The sequence below is a fragment of the Gopherus flavomarginatus genome, chromosome 2, assembly GCF_025201925.1.
Source record: "Gopherus flavomarginatus isolate rGopFla2 chromosome 2, rGopFla2.mat.asm, whole genome shotgun sequence".
In the NCBI taxonomy this organism is placed as follows: Eukaryota; Metazoa; Chordata; order Testudines; family Testudinidae; genus Gopherus; species Gopherus flavomarginatus.
Genome location: NC_066618.1, coordinates 115,593,146 through 115,615,815, shown reverse-complemented (window position 1 = coordinate 115,615,815; position 22,670 = coordinate 115,593,146). Strand labels below are relative to the sequence as shown.

At 40.3% G+C, this 22,670-nt stretch overlaps 1 protein-coding gene across 4 annotated transcripts in view; it reads right to left on the bottom strand.

Moving 5' to 3' along the window:
• The window catches only part of LOC127043697 (poly(rC)-binding protein 3-like), a 751,631-nt gene extending 730,244 nt beyond the window's left edge, over positions 1-21,387 (bottom strand). For 2 of the 4 annotated variants that reach the window (XM_050937766.1, XM_050937767.1), the window contains exon 1: positions 20,892-21,384. The gene's annotated coding sequence lies outside the window, so the exon portion shown is untranslated. Of the gene's footprint in view, positions 1-20,891 lie in introns of all 4 variants that reach the window. The other 2 variants (XM_050937755.1, XM_050937765.1) reach the window with 2 other exon arrangements.
• Positions 21,388-22,670: the final 1,283 nt, after the last annotated feature.

Genomic DNA, 22,670 nt, shown 5'->3' with positions numbered 1-22,670 from the left:
TGACCTTGCTTTCTCTCCTGGTAAGCCCTGACCTGAGCCAGGTTCAGCCCTTTTCGCTCCTTCCTCCAAGCTTAATACCTGCCATGAGTGTAGCAAGTGGGGTGGAGGTGACTGATTTTTGAGGCTCTCATTAACTCCTTCTGACCCAGTGTGCAGTCAGTACACTATATCACAATGCTTCAAACTAATAAATTCCCAACATACACATGCACAAGAGTGATAGTCTACATGTGACTTTATCGCTGATGTCAGCCCTTCTCAACAGAAGACAAAATCAACTCTGAGACATAAAAGGGGACTTTCACCAGCTATATCCCTCTATCAGTGCCCGTAGAAGAAAGGAGCCAGCGCCAGCACCAGCACCAACCCAGCACAGAACTAACAAAGAGAAGAGAAGAGAAGAGCACAATGCATATAGGATGCGGGAGAGGGAAGGGAGACAGAGAAACAAACTGATCTCCCCAGTGTGTTAGCTAACAACAGTACATAGTCAAAAGCATTTATTGGGATCAAAGATCAACTGATGACACTTACTAGTGGGGAACTGCATACTTACAGCACCAACAAAATCTTGAGGTTCTTACTTGTTTTCTACTCAGTCTCAACTCAGACAAATTCCCACTAGCTTCACTGGAATTTTATCTGATTTAAGAGCCTCGGGGTTTGGTTCATTGACTTAAATAGGAATTAAGGTGCTCAGCACTGAGCAAGATTATGCCTTTGTGTAAGTGATAAAACGTGCACAGTATAAGCCTGATCCTGTCAAGTGCTGAGCATCCTCCACATCCCATTTAAATCAATGGCAAAACTCATATTTATGTCTAAGTTGCAAGTTCAGGTCCAAAGTGAATAGTAATGAAGAGTGCTCAGCATGCCACCAGTTTGGGCTCTACAGGCCAAATCCTACAGTCCTTATTTGGGGCCCAAGAGCTCCAGGTGTGGAATTTCTGTGCATAGTTTTAGAGTCTTATCCTTAGAGCATCTTCACTGGAACTTGATGTGTACTCTTCCCACTCTAATTTATCCTCCATTCTAGCCCTGTAAGCAAGGGGCAAAGAGAGATTTGGAAGGGGCTTGCAAAACCCAATGCTTACTGTGGAGCAGCCAGTACAGTGCCTGTGCATCAAAAATGTTTGGTGTTTGAATAGGTGGTTTGAGTGGATGCATCAGGAATAGCCATACATATCTACAAGCAGGATCAGGTCCTCTAAAGGCTTTAATTTTATCCTGCGTAGGAAAGCTGCATAATTAGACAATAAAAAGGTTTTTATAATAACTCTTAAATGCCAGTGTCATAACAAAGCACTTAAGTGACTGTCAAAGTATCCTAGCAATTAGCAACTCTGGATTACGAAGATCACTGTATTTTGCTAAGAGTTATATATTTGTTTAATATAATGTTTGCATTTTTTAAGAACATTTACTCAGCAAAAATGTTGCCACCTTTTAGTTCAGTAACTAAACCAATGAAGAAGAAAATAAATATGTATTCATGCAGCTGCACGCTGAAGTGTTTCCAGCACATTAAATAGCAGGATGCAGGCCTCTTTTACAAACAGTCCCTATCGAAAAATCACAGTGTTGATAGAATTTATAGTAGGAAGGTAAGATTTTTTTTTGATGATTATGATGATATGGAGATGTAGTTCTGCTCTGAAGAATGCATGTTAGAAAAGTCCTCTTTTGAAGGTACTGCAGCTGAGCCATTTAAAATATCTCTAAGTGGCAAACTACTTTGAGGTTGCATATGTTACAGCATTCAACAGGGTGGAGGAAACGAGAGGAATTTCAATACTAGAATTACCCAGACAGTCAAAGACCTCAAAGGGTATGCGTGTTAGCTACTGGGATTTGTTTTAAAGGGAAGGTGACACAGCAACTAAAAATTACTCCACTGGAATATATCTTAGTAGGGCTACATATTTTATTCTATTGGTTTACATTTTTGGTTAAAAAAAGAAAGATACCTAAATGTCACTTTAAAGTTTACAGAGGAGATAAGTAGGAGTCAGATGAGACTAATACACTTCACATCTAATATTAAAACCATAGAGCTGTCTGGAAGCACAGGTCCAGTATTTCTGCTGAGGCTTGCACTAGCGGTTGGGGCTGGGGGTAGGGTAGAGTAGAGGTTGTCTGCATGTTTCATCTTCCACTCCAGCCAACCTTGTGGGACAAGTCATAATGTAACTCTTTAAAGTATAACAAATATGTGAGGAAAGGATGTTTGCTGAAGCTGGATTATTATTATGTCACAATTAAATAACTTCTCTTTTGCGCCAAGATTCATTTAGAAAAGAAATGCAAAATATCTTGCAAGTGTATGCCCAACTTCCAAGAAGTCAATTACACAAGTACATTCTAGATGAGCTGTGTTCTTCATTCTTTTTAATGTTCTTTAAGATGGGGAAATTCTTACTGAAACTAATACCATTAACAAAGTGAGTAACATACATCAAAAATTAGTCCACAACTAAACACAGCATACAACATAAAAACTAATGACCCACAGAAATTTCTGAGATGTTATATCATTTAGAAGGATAAAAAGAAAATTATATATAGTATTCCCTTATGAGATCTTCATTGGAACCATAAATTTCAGTTCAGTGGAAATTAAACATTAAAAAATCTTAATACCCATAATGAGAACACTTTAACCTTGCCTTAAAGGGAAACTAAACTTAATTTCAATACCGGGTGATCCTAAGTCTCTGATCATTTTAATCAGATTTGTTTGATTTTTAAGTATTTGTTGCTGAGGAAAGGAATAATGAGACACCAATCTGATGTTTTTTTTCCAAATACTTCCTGGTACAAATGCACTAACATGTCTGTAGTTGCAGTAATTCTGAATCTTCATGTCAATAGGAGGAAGACTATATATATATATTATACCCACACCCATATGTCTAGCAGCCATTCCTGTATCACCTCATACACTTGTCTTTAACATTCTGCCTTTTAGATATGGATAGTCATTTACCTAAACCTAAGGGTCTGATTGGGCAAAGCACATAACCACATGCTTAACTTGAAGAACATGTATAGTTCCGTTAAAACCAAAGTTTGCCACGTGCTTAAGTGCTTTGATAAATCAGAGCCCCAAGCTGCAAAAATATCTAAATAAACTCATGTACAAACATATCTCAGAGTGGATGTATTTTGGATACAGGACATCTCTCACAATTGCTTACTGTTTCATCCATTCCTATTCCTTGGTGGGATGTTAGCAATGAGTTTCCTGGAAATGTTGGAAAATACAAACATACATGTAAGAAGGCGCCCTGGCTCCCCGCCGCGCCTGAGAGGGACGAGCCAGAGCAGGTGCCTCAGTGGGCGGAGTCACAGCCACCTGTCCCCGCCCCCCCAGAAGTCAAGGGGTGGGACAGGAAGTATAAAAGCCCGGCCCAAGCACTCAGTTGACAGCCGGAGAGGACAGACGCTGGTACTCAAGCTCCCGCCGGGCCCAGCCTGCCCTGTGCTCGCTACCCGGAGGAGTGCTGGCCTGACCTGCCCCACGCTCACTACCCGGAGGAACGCTAGCCGGACTTGCCTCATACTCGGTACCCGGAGGAACGTCGGCCTGACCTGCCTTGTGCCTGGTACCCCAAGGAGCGGCCTGAGCCTCCCTACGACCGGTACCCCAAGGAGCAACCTGAGCTTCCCTACGACCGGTACCCAGAGGAGCCCATGGTCTGGGACCCCCCAGACGACGCTGGCGAGAGACAGGTACCCAGAGAGGGGGAGGTCGGAAGTGGCCTGGGGGTAGCCGACCCTGGTTTGGCTCCTGAAGAGCCTGAACCCATGTCAGTGTGTTGCGGCCAGGATCCCCACTGACAGCAGCGTGCCTTTGCCGCTGCTAGGGCCCTGGGCTGGAACACAGTGGAGTGGGAGGGCCTGTGTTCCCCCTGCCACCCCCCAAGGGTGGCAGACTTCCCCTCTCCCTGGCCTGAGGAGGCCTTCTGTGTAGACTTCTGGGTTACTGTGTTCGCTCAGCCTGCTGAAGGCCTGAGCGTGAACTGCTACTGCCCCGCCCTGCCCAAGAGCCTGGGCTGATATACTGTTGTTCAGCCTGCTGAAGGCCTGAGTCTGAACTGCTACTGCCCCACCCTGTCCAAGGGCCTGGGCCAATAATGTGTGCTCAGCCCCTGCCTGAGAGTCTGAGCTTGAACTGCTTACTGCCCCGCCCTGCGCCAGGGCTTGGGCTTATGTACTTTGTGCTTACCCGACCCCGGCTGGAGGGCCGGGACTCTGCCTTGTTTGCAGACCCTTTATTCCCTCAACGCTTGCTGAGGGGTTAGGCCTACCCGGACTGCTGTGGGTAAGGAGGCGCCCTGGCTCCCCGCCGCGCCTGAGAGGGATGAGCCCCGACACCACTGGCTTACAATACAGCTTAAACTTTTATAACTGCTCTTCACATTAATTTGATCATTTTATTTCTCCCATTCCCCCACTTTCCGTATCTGTTTTTGTTCTTCTAAAAGTTTTGCTAGTCTATATGAAAACTTCAAAAGCAGATCTTTTGTCATCTAATATAAAGTTGGATCACTCACAGCATCTTGTATGTTTAGTGATCTGCTGTTGAGCTGACAGCAGAATAAATTTGCATGTGACCCATCCTATCTTTGTCGATCTTCCGAGTTATAAGACCATGACATTGTTTAACAGGGATCTGAAAGTCTTACTAACCTTCATTCCCTGTTCCTTTTTTGAGCAACAGTGCATAACGAGAGGGGTTTTACCACTTCAGTGCTGAACAATATACGAGAGCTGAATGACTTTGCTTTCCAGACAAACCACATAATTAGAGCGAGCCACAAAAAAATCTCAGCCAGTAAGAATTGTTGAGTTTTCCAACATTTTTCCCATCCTGAATCAGGTTGAAATGTCAAAATCTTCAAAATTTTCATGAACAAAAAATCTGAATATTTTGGAAATACGGAAACTGTCTTCACAATTTCAAAGCATTTTTTTCATTTATTTTCAAAATGAGAAATTTGTTGAAACCAACCATTTTGCATGAAAAGTTTTAGTTTTGGCAAATCAGCATCTTCCAAGTTTTTTGAAAAATTCCCAACCAGCTCTACTCATCATATTCATTACCATTTCTTATTTTAACAACAGCCAATAAATAATATGCTAGGCTAGGTGATTTGCAATCAAAATAAAAATACATGATCTCCAAACAACATATATTCTAATTTTAGACATGATCCTCCAGATTCTGGTCCTGTTAAGGGTGCTTTGCCCCAACTTACCAGGCTTCCTGGGGATTCTCCTGGCAGAGGGAAATTCCTGGGCAATATAAGGCTTAGACAGCTGGCTCCCTACTATTCCTCCACCCCTCCTTTTGCCACTGATGTAGAGGGTAAGTTGAGGGCATGACCAGGGAAAAGGAGGCATAGCCAAAGAGACATAACATTAGGCTGATCCCACACAGCTAAAATACGTGATAGGCTGAAATGACCCATGAGGCAGCTTTATTTTGCAAAATGATCAGAATGGTACCAGTGGCCCTGGGATCTGGGCAATACAAATATGTTCCATAGATTCCTTTATGTTTCCCCTTTCCACAGAGCTGTACCAGGTGCAACACAGCTAGCGTTCAGGATCTGGCCCAATGGAATGAGAGGAGGTAACAAACAGTAAGGAAGGGCTGAGGAAGGGCGAGTTTAATTACAGCAGTAAGATCACAGAGCTATTACTCAGTTCTGGCATGCTGACTTCCTGGCAGTTCGATCAAAAGTTAAAAATAGAGTTATTATTGTTGACTTACTGGTTGTGGTCATTGTGAGGGGAAAAAAGATTCTGAAGCAGGATAATTATGATGTTACAAATTACAGTCAATAAAGAAATGTCTGTATGAAAGTTGCTGAAAGAACACATGAAGATTCCAAAAGTGAAAGTGTTAAAAGAAATTTTGTATAAATCACGTTTTGCAGGAATCACTCTGTTATGACAGGGTGTGCCAGCACTATGTTTCCCCACTCTTTCTTATATAAGCACCCTAGGCAAACTGTCTAATTAGAGCAGCACAGTATTTAGTGCCATGTCTCTGTGAAATTATTATGCCAAAACCAAATTTTGTCACTGGCAGCCAAAAATCTGTTTCTCTGCAAAGGCCTTGAAGTGACCATATCAATAATTTAAAGACATACCAAGAACAGGAATCCATTTAAAATCTTCTGGGAAAGCCAGATATAAAACAGTGCACATTTCCTTCACAACACTGTCCTTTTAAAAATACAATATTACTAATTAAAGCTTAGTGCATTAGGCCATTAGGATTAGAGTGATTCATGGCAGCGTAATGATCTTGCTTATCATTTGTGCTTTAATTTTTGGGGCACTATAAAAACAAGCAATTTGCAAAACTGAATCCGATCCAAAAATTACTTGAAATAATTTCTCCTGGAAAGTGATTTCACTATGCGTAAGTGCTACACTGGTAAGAAAATGCTTCCTATCAATAATTAAAGTACAATGAAAGTTTGATGCATCAGAAGACACGCTTGAAAGACCCTAGGAAGTAGAACATGGAAACACCATTCTCTTTCCTGCAGACCTTCCCATTTCAAATTTATCTTTATTTCACAATAAAAACGTTCATTTTGCAGAGAAAACATGTTTTACATAAGCTATTTAGACAGGCATCTCACTATCCAAAATGTGGCAAAAGCTATAATAAAATGTCAAGTTAGTATTGCATTATCAAAAAATGACAGAAGGCAAGCGGCCGAGAGCTGTAACATTCTGAGCATCCTTAATTCGTATTGACAGCAATGGGAGTTATGGAGAGTCAGCATCTTGCAGAAACACGCTGAAGAGCACTAAAAATAATAGTAAGTCTGAATGAAGGTTTAAAACATTCACATTTAAAAACGTAGAGATACAGAAGATGAAACTGGGCTTTTCTTAGGGGTCTGAGGGCGTTAGGATCCAGGTCCAGATCCTCCAGCTTTTAATGGGAGTTAAGATGCCTAAATACCTTCAAGGATCTGGGCCCCAACTCCTATTTAAAGTCAAGGGGAGTTGGACATCCAAATATCTTAGGCCCCTTTGAAAATCCCACCCTGTTTAGCCCATTGATCTCTTTGCTGGCCATCAGGAAGAAAGCTGCCAGCAGGACAGACTCCACTGTCTTCAGACCATGTGAAAGAATGTGTGCTAGGCAGTTGGAGTACCAAATGCCTGACTTCCTGAAACCCAGTTGTCAATGGAGTTGGATTCAGAAGCTGCCATCACAAGGTACTTCCCCAATCAATCTGGAGCAGCCTTTCAGGAAGCTTTCAAACTGGTTTATACATTGTTTTTGGCACACGAGACCAAAACATTAAACAAGTTAAATACTAACAAGTTACAATTCAAAATGCATTTTGTCATTGAATAACACTAGTGTGAGCTAACTAAAGTCAGAAAATTAAAATATAAGTCTATCACTGTTAAATCACTCATTATCAACACCATCACTATGTGAATTAAATATGACTCTGCACGTACATTAGGCTCAGTATGAGGCTTTAGATTACACGACTGAGGTAATTTTCATTGTTTTAAAAATAACTTTAGTCATTGTGGTTTTAAATCCCCATGAAAGAATGGAAATCTAAATAATTTCCTTAACTAAGTATTTTCTACGCCATGTATGCAAACTGGTTTGATGTCATAGTTATATCCTTCTTCTGGGCTGTTGGCATTCATTTGATTTTTTTAAAAAAACACTTGTTTTGAGAGGGAAGTATACATGAAAACTTTAGTACATATACAGAAAAATAAAATGCAACACAAAATTTGGTTGTACTAATCTCAGTATTGTCAATTAATCATTAACTCTCCCTAGCTTTTGGTTGGATAATCACGATGGGCCAGACTGATGCTTCCCAAGGTAAATGCTATGCACAAGAAAAGACTAAGGAAGAAATCTTCCATGAGGATCCCTTCATAGAATTTCTCCCTAATCGTTCCATCATGGGAGCAGAATGTAGCCTTGTCATGTCACAAGGGTAAAGAAACAAAAATTACTTTCTCTTAACACTGAATGAGGAACTTCATTAGCAACAGAAAAACAGTGTTATCCCTAAGGTTACTGAATCGCTCTGCCTTCATGTAGAGCCTTCTGACTACAGTCTTCTACCGCTGCTTCCTGCTTCGGCATTAAAGAAAATAATACATATATTCTTTTTTGTTTGTCTGAACAATCTGTAACTAGAATTACTATTTAGCAATAAATTATAGATCCAGATGAGTCACTGATGAGTCATTCAGATATGGTCATATTCTGGCCATGAGGTGGGTTCTTCCACATCTGGAGTATTGGAGTATTCACATCTGGAGTAATACTCACATCTCGAGTATTGCGTCCGGTTTTGGCCCCCCCCCCACTACAGAAAGGATACAGACAATTGGAGGGCAACAAACATTATTAGGGGGTTGGGGCACATGACTTATGAGGAGAGGCTGAGGGAACTGAGCTTGTTTAGTCTGCAGAAGAGAGGAGTGGAGGGGGGGATTTGATAGCAGCCTTCAACTACCTGAAGGGGGGTTCCAAAGAGGATGGAGATTGGCTGTTCTCAGTGGTGGCAGATGACAGAACAAGGAGTAATGGTCTCAAGTTGCAGTGGGGAAAGTCTAGGTTGGACATTAGGAAAAACTATTTCACTAGGAGGGTGGTGAAGCACTGGAATGCTTTACCTAGGGAGGTGGTGGAATCTCCATCCTTACAGGTTTTTAAGGTCTGGCCTGACAAAGCCCTGACTGGGATGATTTATTTGGGGTTGGTCCTGCTTTGAGCAGGGGGTTGGACTAGATGACCTCCTGAGGTCTCTTCCAACCCTAACCTTCTATAATTCTTTCCATTTGATTCACATGGATTATTACATTCAAAGGTGTAGGCAACTCCTGTTCAATAATTTTAGCACTCTTCTCAAGAGGATTAGCTCTATTCAGTAGCTGTGGTGTGTGCATACTTGCTAATAGAGTTACAACAGCTGGGTTTGGACCCATCTGAAGATGTCACCTGTTTTTCAGTACTTGAGTACTTGGATCCATCTCAACCATGTAGGAATTTGAAATGCAGCTATACCTGGTTGAACTGCAGTCAACACCTGGTATTTTCCTATAGTTGTACTCACCTGATTTTATCATGACTGGGTTTCTTGGTTTTGGATTGGGTAAACTTTGGGATAAATTTCAAAAGTTGAAAAGGAATCCTGAAAATCTCTTAGATTTTGCTTTGCTCAGCTTCATATCTGTTTCACCAAATGGAATCCCAGCTTCCCCTGTTCATATGATGGCTGCATTTTGGTCTCAGTGGCTGTGCCTTGGTTCAGGAATTACTTGAAATGGCCCATTAATAAAGTGTCAGACACATACGCTGAATATAGGCTTTGAATTGATGCAGAGAACTTACCTGTCTCCTTGGACTATTGAGCAGAAGCTTGCAGCGCTCCAATTTAGGGCTAAACCTCATCTCCTTAAAAATCTCTTTACAGATCTGTGACTGCTGCCCCTGGGTCAATTTAATAATAATATTGAAAATATTGAGATTAATAGTTGAAGCCTGGTTGTGAATACTGTGTTTGGACACAGATCCTGCCAACCAGACATCATTCACTTTTGCCTGAATTGTATCCCTCATTCTCTTGCCTCACCAGAAACCTGCCGCCACTACCCCATTTCCCTTTTTTCTTTATATATCCTATGAGTGCTCACACTGGCTGAGCAATCCTCACTTGTCCTGTGCCCTCCCAAGGAACTCAGTGCTTTCCTTTTCCCCATGGGGATTTTTTCAGTAGCACTGATTGCCATCCCAGATAGAGCTTGTTGAAAAAAATTGAATTTCACAATTTTTCCTCGAACAATAGAGTACATTTTTCACAAAAGTGTATTCTATTTTTCGACAGCTGTACAACGAGTCAGAACATTTCAAAACTCAAAAGTTTTCAAGAAAAAGAAAGGGTCCAATATTTGGCAAGCCTTTTTCTCACCAGTTCTAGTCTCAGATGCACTGTCTGTCCCAAAGTTAGATCGCACATTATCCGTAATTTTTCTGAAAGTTCCTCACTGAAAATTCCACCTCCCAGTTGACCTCTTACCTGTACTTTTTTTTTTCAGTTGTATCAAAGTCACTCTGCTTGCTCATATAGTGCGGCAGTAAAAGATCTCATGCTTGCTCTGTGCCCTTCAACTCCAGGCTATATTGGCTTTTCTGTGGAATCTTAGCAGTGCTGAATGGAGGACAATGAGCATCTTCCAGAACCCAGTCCTACACAGCAAAGGGATGCAGGCTCCCTGCCTGCAGCCTGCCCAGATCACATTATTCCCCACACACTGACCTTGAATCCATGGAGTGCTAGGAAAGGGGTGCCAAGAATGCATATGACTCCTTGTTCTTCATGGATGGGATGGGATCTACTTACAAAGCATCCCCTCCAGGCCCAGGTCTACATGACAAGATCTAGTCCTATAATCTCAGCGCTTAATCCTGCAAATGCGCACGAGTAATTGCGCTTACATGAGTACTACCATTAAACTCAATGGGACAACTCGTGAGTAAATTTATTCATTTATAAAAGCAGCAAAGAGTCCTGTGGCACCTTACAGACTAACAGATGTATTGGAGCATGAGCTTTCGTGGGTGAATACCCACTTCGTCGGATGCATGTGTTATTCAATATGTTATTCAATGTCATGCAATGTGTTATTCATTTATGTAACTGTTGAATTGAGCCCTTAATGTCGCATACTGTTTCTCTCATACAAAGGCTGCATCCACGCTTGGAAAAAAAGGTGGATTTTTACCATGTTCGCTAACGTGTGGCAACTAATACAAGGTAAAATCTTACAGTGGCCAAGGCAGCTGTAGTTTTAACATGTGTTGGCAGATCCAGGTAAACACTACACTCTCCTCCAGCCTGTACCTTGACCTACTAATGTGTTAAAACTACAACTGCCTTGTCCATAATAGGATTTTACTGCATTTCAATTGCCACATATTAGCTGATACATGATAAAAGTATATCTTTTATCTTGTGATTACAAGGCCAAACAGGTTTTATGAAAAATATTAGACTTTGTATTATTTATTAATAGAATTTACATGCCTCTCATGTTAGATTTTTTAGTACAACACACAAAAGTCCACATTAGTTAAATATTATTTTACCTGCATAACACAATATTGTCTAACATATCATTCTTTTTTGGTTTACAGATTCTTGAACCTGATCAAGGCACCAAAAGTCACATCAATCTAATCATCATCCTCATGAAACCAAGGGTGCTGGAACAATTTTTACAGTAGGGGTGCTGACAGCCATTGAACCAAACTGTAAACCATGTACTGTATATGACGGAAACCACATCAAGCCAGAGGGTGCAGCACCATGCCCCAGTTCCAGCACCAATGCATTGAACATTGGTTAAAATATTTCTTGTATAGATGTAATCACTTTAAAGTTTCAATCAATGTAGAAGCCTCAATAGTGTGACTTGACTGTTAGCTTCTTTTAAAAAATACAAAAGCAGCTTGAGAATATTATGTACTAGTTACCTTCATTTTTCAAAATGATGCAATTTCAGTTAAATTACTGCAACATAAAAAATGGTTTTTTTACTTATACTGATGACACTTAAAAAAACAACAATAGATTTTAAATTAGTAAATGACTCCAAAATTGAGATCTTAATGTAGTAAATTCAAAGATCAATTTAAAGGCTTCCAACCTTGATTACAGTTGTATGGGAAATTATTTTGCGCGGGGTTGGATAATTAACTGGCCATTGTTATACTTATGTTTGGAGTTTTTGAACTGTTTAAATATTAAAGTACCAACTTCTAGCAATTAAAATTTAAATCCAGTGCAGAAACAAAACTGATTCAAACTATAAACAAAGATTGTCTCCATCTTGCTAAGAATATCAGAAATACATAGGATTATTATATATCAGGAACTAGAGATAATCTGAGCAAAATTTAGTCTTCATAAACACTAGAGAACGTAACATTTTTTTCTGTAGAATGCTGTTAATGCGCCTGAGTGCAAATCCTGTCCCCAAAGACAGACCTGAGTAAAGGGCTTTGTACAGAGGAACTCCATGGCAGTCAGGACTGACATATGGAATCTCCTCCCATATGCCATGAAGCAGGCACAGGAGCAGAGCTCCTTGGCATCAAATTCTACCTCCCCCTAATATTAAACCCCCCTCCATAGGAACATAGGAGTCCCCCACAAGAGCAGTGCTCTACATCATGCAAGGTGGACACAACCCTCTGCGGTTATGTCTAAATCGGAGAAAAAGATGCCTATTTTTACAAGATGTTAGCTCAAAGCCCTAAAATGTGTTAACTGGTCAAGGTGAAGATTAGGTTTATCAGCTAACATACAACTTGTCAAGTCTACATTTGAGATTTAAAATATTTTATTTAATCATGTCAGTTAACATCTTTTATAAATACATCTTTTACCTTAGTCTAGATAAGCCCTATGGGGTCTCCCAGCATCTTATTCCTTCCTGATCTGGGAAAACACAGCTGTTCTGTTTCCACTTTTTTCATTTGTGGAGTGCATATATGTGCGCAGCATGAATCTGCCCTAGCAAATATAAAAAGTATAAAAGTCAAGACCATTGTGAAGACGTCTCTCTGGAACTTTTAAATCTTTTAACTTTTAAATCTTTGTCCCCCAAGACATTTTATTTGCATTTTTATTGTATATATTTTATTAATTTCACCTTATGCCAGAGCTTGAAATATATGGTATCTTCACAGTTAAAAGTTAATATATGCATGTACATATAATAAACTGCAAATATCATTATGAGGCAAGTTAAAGAGAGAGGTGTTTTATTTTGGGATCCTAAATGTTTGCTTTTAAAAACAGTACAAATCACACAGTAAGGCTCAGCCCTGCAGAGACATGGATGAAGGTTGTGAGAGAGAAGTGCTGAGCCACCAGCAGGATTGCTGAGCACAGTGCTTTGTTATTCATGATCCAATAAGGCAAAGTAAGCTGAAAGTAGCAGGCACTGCTCTCCTCTACAAATGTCATGAGGCACTGAGCATCTGGCTGTGAGAGATACTGTTTTCCTAGAACTTTAGAACCCTGTATCTATGGCAGGAATCCTGTGAAAAAAATGTGTACATTATCTTGTAATTAAAGACTGTATCATAATGCATACACACAGGGGGCTGAATGAAGGGTGCATGAGCAACCTAAATACTGACATTTCCTAACTTTTGACTGCTTGCCTTTGTAGCCTCAATAATGTTCTTTTAAAATATTTTATTTGTATGTAATATTTTAAACATTGCTTGTTATAAAACATGAATCACATAACTCTTCCTCAATTTCACCTTACTCAATTCACCTTCTTTCCCCACCTCATTTCTTCGCTGTATGTTTCTGAACCAGAATCTTGCCGGTATTTTAAACACAATTAACTCTAAAAGAGCAGGAATCATCTTGCCTTGTCTACCTCTCCTCTTCTTCTTCCCACTAGTTCCACTCTCTCCTTCTTTATGCCAGCCTCTAACTCTGAGGTTACCCTTGTATTTCTGCCTCAACATCTCAACCTATCTTGCGTTCCCCTCCTCCCTCACTCTCATTCACTTCCTCTTACCTATTTTCAATCACCTCTACTTTGCTTCCTTCCTTATGTTTGCAAAGATGATTTCTCCCCTATTTTGACAAATCCTTCCCTCAGTTCCATTTGATTTACTAACAACTAGTCTAACTATCCAATTTGAATATATAAGTGCTCATACAATAGAAAACAGGATGAGGGTTGCACATGCAAATGACTGTACACCAAAACTACATGCACAAGTTTAGAAGTTGCTTGAAAAATTTAGTCCTGAAAATATAACCCCATTGTGCTATTCTAATGTGCATTAGGGAGAACTCATAAGAGTGGGTGATCTTATACAGATGGCTTTACCTACGGTCATGGAATCACAAAATTGTTTCCTTGCAGGCTCTCTTGCACTGCAGGAAAGGGAATCATGCCAATAACTCCCCCACAAAGTGACAATCAAAACAGTGCTCCCCACACAGAAAGAGTAAGGAGTCTTCAGTAAACTAACCCAATGGAGTAGAAGCTTCCAAATCCACCTGGAAATTCTCTACTCTACTGTCATCATCCCTAAGAAATCAGAGAAGATGGAGAGAAAATAAATCATCTATTGTAGTCTCTCTCATTTTACTGCTGCTGCTGTTCAGTATTTTGTCTCTGTCACAAAACCCAAAGGGTTGTTGTGATGGCTAATTAGTTAATGCCTGTAACATCTCTGAAGATGGAAAATACTCACTACTTATACAGCATCTGCTTCTGGATTTACATAGTATTTTTATGGCTTTAGTAAAAATACGCATAAGAACACAAAAGAGAGAGAATAAATGGAAGATATATTTTCATGCACATAAACGGAAATAAACACTCAGAAAATATAAACTCATTAAACCCCTAAATCCATATTATAATTTACAAGTGATATATTTAAAGTGTCATCAGGGTTTTCTTTATTTAGATTTTAGTTTTTGTGAAAGGCCTTCAATGTATTTCATACTGCTACAGAACCCAGCACTAGTGTGCTGCAGAAATCAAGAGATGTTGCCAAAAAAATTAGGTCAAGTATGCGGCAGAATGCCAGGGGCACGATCATATATCATGTAATATATGGTTCAGTGTGATAATAATAACAATAATAATACTTTGCATTTCACATTGGAACTACTTCACAAATCCAGGACCTGATCCTGAATCCCTCATTCAGACAAGTAGTCCCACCGAAGTCAATGAGACTATTCATGTGAGTAAGAGTTGCAGAATTCAGGCCTAACCAATAGTACTGTCCCGTTTCACAGATACAGAATGCAGTGTAGAAAAACTTTGCCCAATACCACAAGAACTCCCAGGTCTGTGATCAGGCCACATCTCTTTAATGGAGGAGTTTAGGAATGGTGTGTCAGGCTTAACTCTGAATGTCCTAGTTTTTGCTGTTTCCTTAAAATGTATTTGTATTTTCAAAAGGTAAGCAAATGAAATGGTCTAATACACTGTTGTTATACCAGGATAGAGAATCATTCATATCCCATCGGGGCAGCTCAAGGTATTCTGCCGCGCCAAGCACAGCAGGCAGGCTGGCTGCCTTCAGCGGCTTGCCTGTGGGAGGTCCGCCAAAGCCGCGAGACCAGCGGACCCTCCGCAGGCATGCCGCCCAAGGCAACCTGCCTGCCGCCCTCACAGTGACCAGCAGGTATCTGGAGCTGCCCCTGTATCCCATATACAGCAATCTAAATGTAACTTATAGAGGTGTACCTTCTCCTTTTCTACTCACATTATAGCACCTAGAAGATTAAATAATTTTTGTACTAGGATTTTTTGTCACCACTAGGCAGTTGGGATTTTACATGATATATAGTAATAAATAATCTTCGGGCCAAAATACATAGCTTCCATGGTCAAACACTGGCTTTTGCATTATGAAGATAGATTTTTTTTCCCCAGAACATCTTCACAGGCCAACTCAGACCCCATTAGTTTTCCTCTTCTCTCACTCTCTTCAACCTCCTGTGGCCACTGAGTGCTGGATGTAGCACTCTCTAGATTTCTGGAGCAGCCACTGAGAACCAAGAGTATTGCAATCTGATTGCTCAGGCTGGCTGTTGGTGTACTTTATGCTGATCTTAGCCCATGTGAAAAGACTCCTGGCAAATGGTATGAATGATAAGAGAACCAAGCATTGACTGATAATTTAATTTTATGGGAGTTTGCATAATTCAACTTCTCTTATTTATATGATAAATGCAAACAAAAAGCATCTTTGCAAGAGCTCCAGGTAACTAATTATAATAGCATATACACCTGCATGTAAAGTCTCAATGAGATAGAAAGAATGTTGAATGTTATCTGTATGAGGCATGGGACTGAAGAAAGTATTTACATAAAGTAAAATACTACCATTTGGAAATTCAGAAACAACTGTCAAAAGGGCTGAGTTTTCATCATAAATCAATTGCCTATTAAAAGGTTTCATTATAAAATAATTAAACATTTTATTTAGAGAAACACAAAAGAAAAAAAAACTGGCCAAAATTAACAAAAAATATATGTACTTTTTATTCTTCTTTAATGAAACTAGAAAGAGCAATTAAATGAGGATTGGTATAAAAAAACAAAAACAAAAAACTGTTTATTTTACACTTGCATGCAATACGACATTTATCAAATATATATTTTATTCACTTGATCACAGTATTTAAATAATTTTTAGTACTTACATGAATGGTCAAAGATTAATATCTCCACATACCACAATTATGTGACTGAAATGTCATACTAAAGCATTCTTCATTAATGTAAAACTTCTCAAACAAATAAATATCTGAGCAACTCAAGGCATAATAGCAGTGTTATATATTTATTTGAAATCTATGGAAAGAAAGTGTATTCACTATGAATTCAGGTTTCTTTACCATAAATGTTAGTCAATTGTCAAAAAGGTTTAAATTGTCTGAAATCTCATACACCTTGCAACCCAGTTTACCATTAGCTCTGTAGTTATTAAAGTTTTTGACTCTTGTTGCTTCATTCTAATATTTTGAAAATTTAATGCTGATGTTTCTTCTGCTTCCCTCCCACTCTACATACACTCCCCCTATAAACTCTGCCAACTCAAACCTATAAAAGTGAACAGGAGATATGTTATATATAAGTGCACTGAATATGTAAGTAATTTAAAAAGTGTCAAGTATATAAATAATAATATAACCAATTATTTTTCCAGTGACCACCTATATATGCTTCTCAGTAAAGAAGCTGATTGGTACTACTATGAACTCCTTTTTAAATCTCCAGATCTATTATAATCCAAAGAAGAACTAAACAGATCACTATGAATACAGTCTTTCAAAAAGAGGACCCTCACTATTGTTGAACATGAGACATTGGTATTTTTAGCCCTACAGTAGAATGTTGCTCGAACACCCTTTCTCTGATATGTTGTTTTCCCCAAGAGGCAGTCAGTCCCTTGCACTGACATGTCTAGTTATATAAACTTGTTACTATTGACATTCACTCAAGTTCACCAACAGCACTTGGAATCTAACTATGTGTAGCCCTGTTCAGAGCTTGATATTTCAACACAGCTACATACAATTCCCTGAAGCTAAGCACTCATTATTCTCTTTGTGTAAGCATATATGACAGAAAAATGTCATTTATTACTAAAGTATTATTCCTAACAGACAAAATTTTAAGACGTAAACTGACAATTTTGTATAAAATAATCTGATGCATTTTAACATAATTTTATTTTTTTAAATTACAAGTGTGCATTCAGAGTGAGACATACGTATATTACCATTCTAAGCTAGCAACAAAGTGTGATATTGGAGGGGAAAATGTGTTAAGTGGTTTCCATATATGTCACACTACTATTTTGAAACATTTTATTCTAATTATAAACTGCATGGCTCCAACACAAAACTTTGCTAATTTCCAATGCAAAAAATGCAAGGAAGTATACAATTAATATCATTTTCTTTTAAAACATAGTTTAAATATTATGGCAAATTTTCCCCATAAGGAAGAACCAAGTATTGTATTAAAGTCTACTGAAACTGACAAAATTAGTTGTAGTTTAAGATACAAACAGAGCATTCATGTTCTTTGGTAATGGAAATATGTTAAAGAATAGAAGGTCTAGACAGACTGTAAACTACTTCAGATAGAACCTGCAGAAGAACAATGATGCACAAAACTACAAGAAAATCGTTTTAATTAGATGACAACAGAGAACAACCCCACCTTATTTTTGTAACAAGTCCTACAAAGTTAGACAGACTTCTAAACTCCAGAACTATTCCTATTAGTTCACTTAACCGTAGTTTAGGATTTTAATGGGCATGTTTTACCAATAACAAAACCTTGATAGGTAAATAAATCCACGTTTTACCGAATCCTCAAACAATAAATTAAAAGAAAGCTTCATCATAAGGTACCACTGCACTGAACAATTTGTGAGAGCCTAAGCCTGCTACCATTGCAGTTAATGGGAAAAACTTCAATGGGAGCAGGATTGGGCCCTAAATTAACCCTACTTCTTATGGATGGACACTACATCCACATTAGGTTGGTAAAAAAAATGGTTTCCATATACAATTGAAGACATCACTGTTTTTCAGCTCTGCTATGATATGGAGACAGATTAATTCAGTCCTTCCTGTATGTTTTTCATACGTTTAATTATATTTTTTTTCTTAAATGCCTTGCCCATAGCAATAATGAACAAACTACAGCAATATGCAAAATAGATTTATCAACTACTGAACACTTTCTATTTTACAAATGAGTGCAGAATTAAAAAAAAGTCTAAGATTAACAATACTAACATTTCATGTCCAGTGACACACTTTAGTTTTCTTGTCATAGAACAAACATATTTAAATACATCTTGATTACGTATGTCACTCTACATAAAATGAAGCGATTCATTAAAGATCTTGGCAATTTTATCTTTTGGATAAACCCTAACTCTTGAGAAGATGAAATGCCTGATCCTTAAAGGTGCTGAGCTCTTACAAATTCCAGTGGCCTCAATGAGAGCTGTAGGTATTCTAGACTTCTCAGGATCAAGCCATTAGGCAGGGCTTTTATTAACAAAGGAGTGAGTACCCTGGGCCATATGTGATTTTAACAACACAAAATCTACTAAACTAAAACTTCTATGATATTGAACAGCGATTCACCATAAATACTATGTTTAAACAATAATTGGAGTTTAGCAACACAGCTGTTTACAAGCTTCCATGTATACTACTAATATTGTGTGCTTTATTTTGAAACTGCTTATGCACTTGTCTGGTTTTCCTCTTTTTCTAACACTGTTGAATACCTCCTATATAAAGCACTTAAGTATTTTACTTTTCCCCACGCTAGGGTGACTAGATGTCCTGATTTTATAGGGACAGTCCCAATTTTGGGGTCTTTTTCTTATAGGTTCCTATTATGCCCCACCCCATCCCGATTTTTAACACTTGCTGTCTGGTCACTCTACCCCACACTATCATGGACATTAAGAAGGCATATCCATAAACACTCTTCACTACAACTTGACATTTGTGGCAGAAAACCCCAAAGCAAACTTGTGTAAAATAATTTAATTAGGCTAACAAGAAAAAGAAATGATCAAAGATGTCTTCTTATTAGCATAACAAAAATACTTCCATGACTGATCATTTTTGCTGAACATCATCCATATATAGCATGTGGAAAGATAGGTTATTTTAAAATTATATGTACAAGACAGGCACTATAAATGTATTCTACTGCCATCAAAAAAAGAAGTATTGCACTCATTATAAAAATCCGTACTATGAAGGCCTCTAATTACAAGTAATGACAATCTTTTTAGTTCACATCTAAACTTTGAGATGCAAAAATGATTCAATATGTTTTAAAGTGTCCAAACAAAATGCATTTAAGGTAAAATAGACCTATTTGATCTTCTACACAAATTCATAGTTTAACACATCAGAACATTTAATATCACACTATTTGAACTATGAATATTTGAAACTATTTATCATGATATGCGCTGGATTTTTGTTGTTGTTGTTGTTGTTGTTTTAAATGTTACCAGTTCTTTAAGGAAACCACATGCTATTTTTGATACAAACACCACTGTGAAAAGTCTATGGAGAAGAACTAGGGGGTTGATATTTTGCTTTGTTTTGAATGGCACCTTACAAATAGCATCTCTGCAAGTTATGATTTAATGCCATATCAAAATGCAGCTAAAGTCTACATTACTCCAATTCAAACACCTATGTAAAATAGCTGAAGACACACAAAAACTGTAAAAATTCCTTTGGAGAGATATGTTACTTGATAGCGACTAAAACAAACAAAAACCAAGTCTTTTCCCAAGACATTTAAGATAGGCTGTTTTACTGCAGAAATAAGTGTCTGTTTTCAGTGCTCTTATAGGAACAGTTAGCTGAAGAGCTGAAGAAAACAGTCTAATACAACTTTGCAATTGGAAAGTAAACCTGACTGCAGTACTTCTAATAAGGGACTAAAGTAATAACGCACTGTATCTGTTTTGTTACTGAAAACGAGCATGTGACACCCAACGATCCGTTAGTTCTGGACTGCAGTGCTATTTTCACCATTCATCCCTGCAGGATTAAAATATTACACTGCTAGAACAAAAGAAACACTAACAATAAGGTAGCACTAAAGTTTTTCCTCTCTTCACACTCTACTGAGACGCCAGCCGAAGAGTGGGAGCCATCACTATTAAGGTGCCAGTTATGATTTAAGTGGAGATGTCCTGGAGCCCAAGGAGCGAACACTTCAAGAGCTGTGCAGCCTTCCTGTAGTCCTAATCAATTTCTCCATCAACAATCTCTGCTGTCCCCCTCTCCCTATATACCGTGGCTGTTTGGAAGCTTTATCGCTCATCCCATAAACACAAGTACAAATGCACCCTCCCAGCACACAGTTACGCTCGCTCTCCCTCACCTCACATGCAATTCTTTGCAAGTCCTCTGAGAATTGCAAAAATAAACAAACGAACAGAAAAGTGAGGGAGCGGGGGGTGGGGGGCGAGAGGGGAAGCTTTGTGCTGCTGCTGTTGCAGTTGCTCCCAAGCATGCAGGACTAAGGAAGAGTAGCTCCCCACTTTCATCAGCTGGCTACATCCTTGGGATAAAGGAGCAAGGCGGAATGATGCTGAGGCTGCAGAAGGGAAAATAAAGGCGTTGCAAACATGCTGGGATCCCCCTGAAATCCACCCCACACCCCCCTTCTCCCTAAAGCTGCCCGGGTGGGGGTGGGGGAAATAACACACAAGGGGGAAAAAGTGATGAAAAGACACAACTCACCTTACAAGGGGTGTTGGATGGGGTCAGAAGAGGAAGGGTTTTGGTTGGTTGGTTGGTTTTAAGCGGAGATTGTGATGTTATTAAAACACACAGACACAGGGTTTGGAAGCAGGGAGAAGAGTAGAAAAAAAAAACAAAGGGGAGATAAATTATCGAGAGGGTGCGAGTCAGTCTGGCAAGAAAAGGGAGAACCCCCCCCGGAAGAGGAGGGGTGCGAAGAAAAAAAAACAGATGCAAAATCGATCTCGAGCGTCGCTGCTGGGGTTTTGGTGAGGGTGGGGGGACGACTCCTGGCGAGGTGGGCGCCTGCTTGTTGCTTTCCCAGAGCCTCTTGCTGTTGCTGGGTGGTTGCTCCTGGATGTATTTCCCGGGCGGGCAGCTCTGCGGGGCGGCGTTAAGGCGGCTCGTGGTGGCTTATATCCCTGCTGCTGCTGCGCTCCCCGGGCTCCCGCAGCTCGCTGTGGCTTTGCAACCCCGCCGCTGCTCCTCCTGCTGCCGCTCTCGCCTGCCCCCCGCGCGCGCCCGCGCTCAGGCGCGCTCGCTCGCTCGCTGGTTGCTTCCCCGGGCTCTGCCGCTGCTGCTGAGCTGGCTGAGCTCCGCGGGCAGCCCCAGCCCCTCGCTGAGGCGGGCTGCGATGCACCAGCGGGAGGGGGCGTTGCCTTGCCCCGCCGGGGTGGGGCTGCGGGGCCTGGCACTGGCTGGGGCGGGGGTAAGGGAAGGGATCTAAGGGGTGTAGGGACAGAAGGGGTGATAGGATGGGGAGAGCTGCAGGGAGAGGGACGTGAAGGGGACCCAGTCTCTTCTTCATAGCCTTGGCTTCAGGCTCAGGCAGCCACCCCCCGCCCCGTCCTTACACAGGAGAAGGCCTAGTCCCCCTGCCCTGGGGGCTGACATACCAGGGGGATGACACAGCCTCTCAAATGCCAGTGCTTTGCTTTGGTAGGGGGGGAGGTTGACCCAAGGAAAGCTGTAGCCAGAGAGTGGTGCCAGGTTTCAGAAGTGGGGGGAGGGGGAGTTACTGGCGCCTACAGGTCTCAGGCTTGGAAGCACTGAGCTGGTGTCACTTAGCTTGTTTCCATAGAGTCACTGCTGAATTCCTGGGGGTGAGAGGAGAACTGGGCCTGCGAAATGGGAAGGTCACAGAGTTGTAGGCCAGAAGGGACCAATAGATTATCTAGTCTGACCTCCTGTACATCATAGGTCACCAACACCACCAGCACCTGCACACTTAACCCAGCAATCAAAACTAGATTAAATAGTCCACAGGAGACTAAATTACTATGTGCCACAGGCAGATAACAGGAGGCACCAAGGTGCAGCAATGCCTGAGGCCTCCTACAATGGCAGGGAAATGATCGTGCTGTAAAGTGACCTGTGCCCACATACTGCAGAGGAAGGCAAAGAACCCCCAAGGTCACTGGCAATCACAACTGAGGGAAAATTCCTTCCCAACTTCACATATGACAATCAGTTAGACCCTAAGCATGTGACAAGACAAGCATGTGAGAGAGAAAATGCCTGGTGCCACCTCAGAACCCCGATAATCCTGGTCCAATGTCTCATCTCCAGCTGTGGTGATCCTTGATACTTCGGAAGAAATGTATGTGCCCAAGGGCCAGTTTTAGCATTTATGGAATCTGAGTTTCCCTTTAAGGCATCTTGATTTGAAATCTGAGCTCCTCTTGTACTCATTATCATCAGAACACTCTTTGCTATGTGGAATCATTACACAGCATCACTGGGGTAAACAGATTTACAAGTAGATGTCTGGGAAAGCTA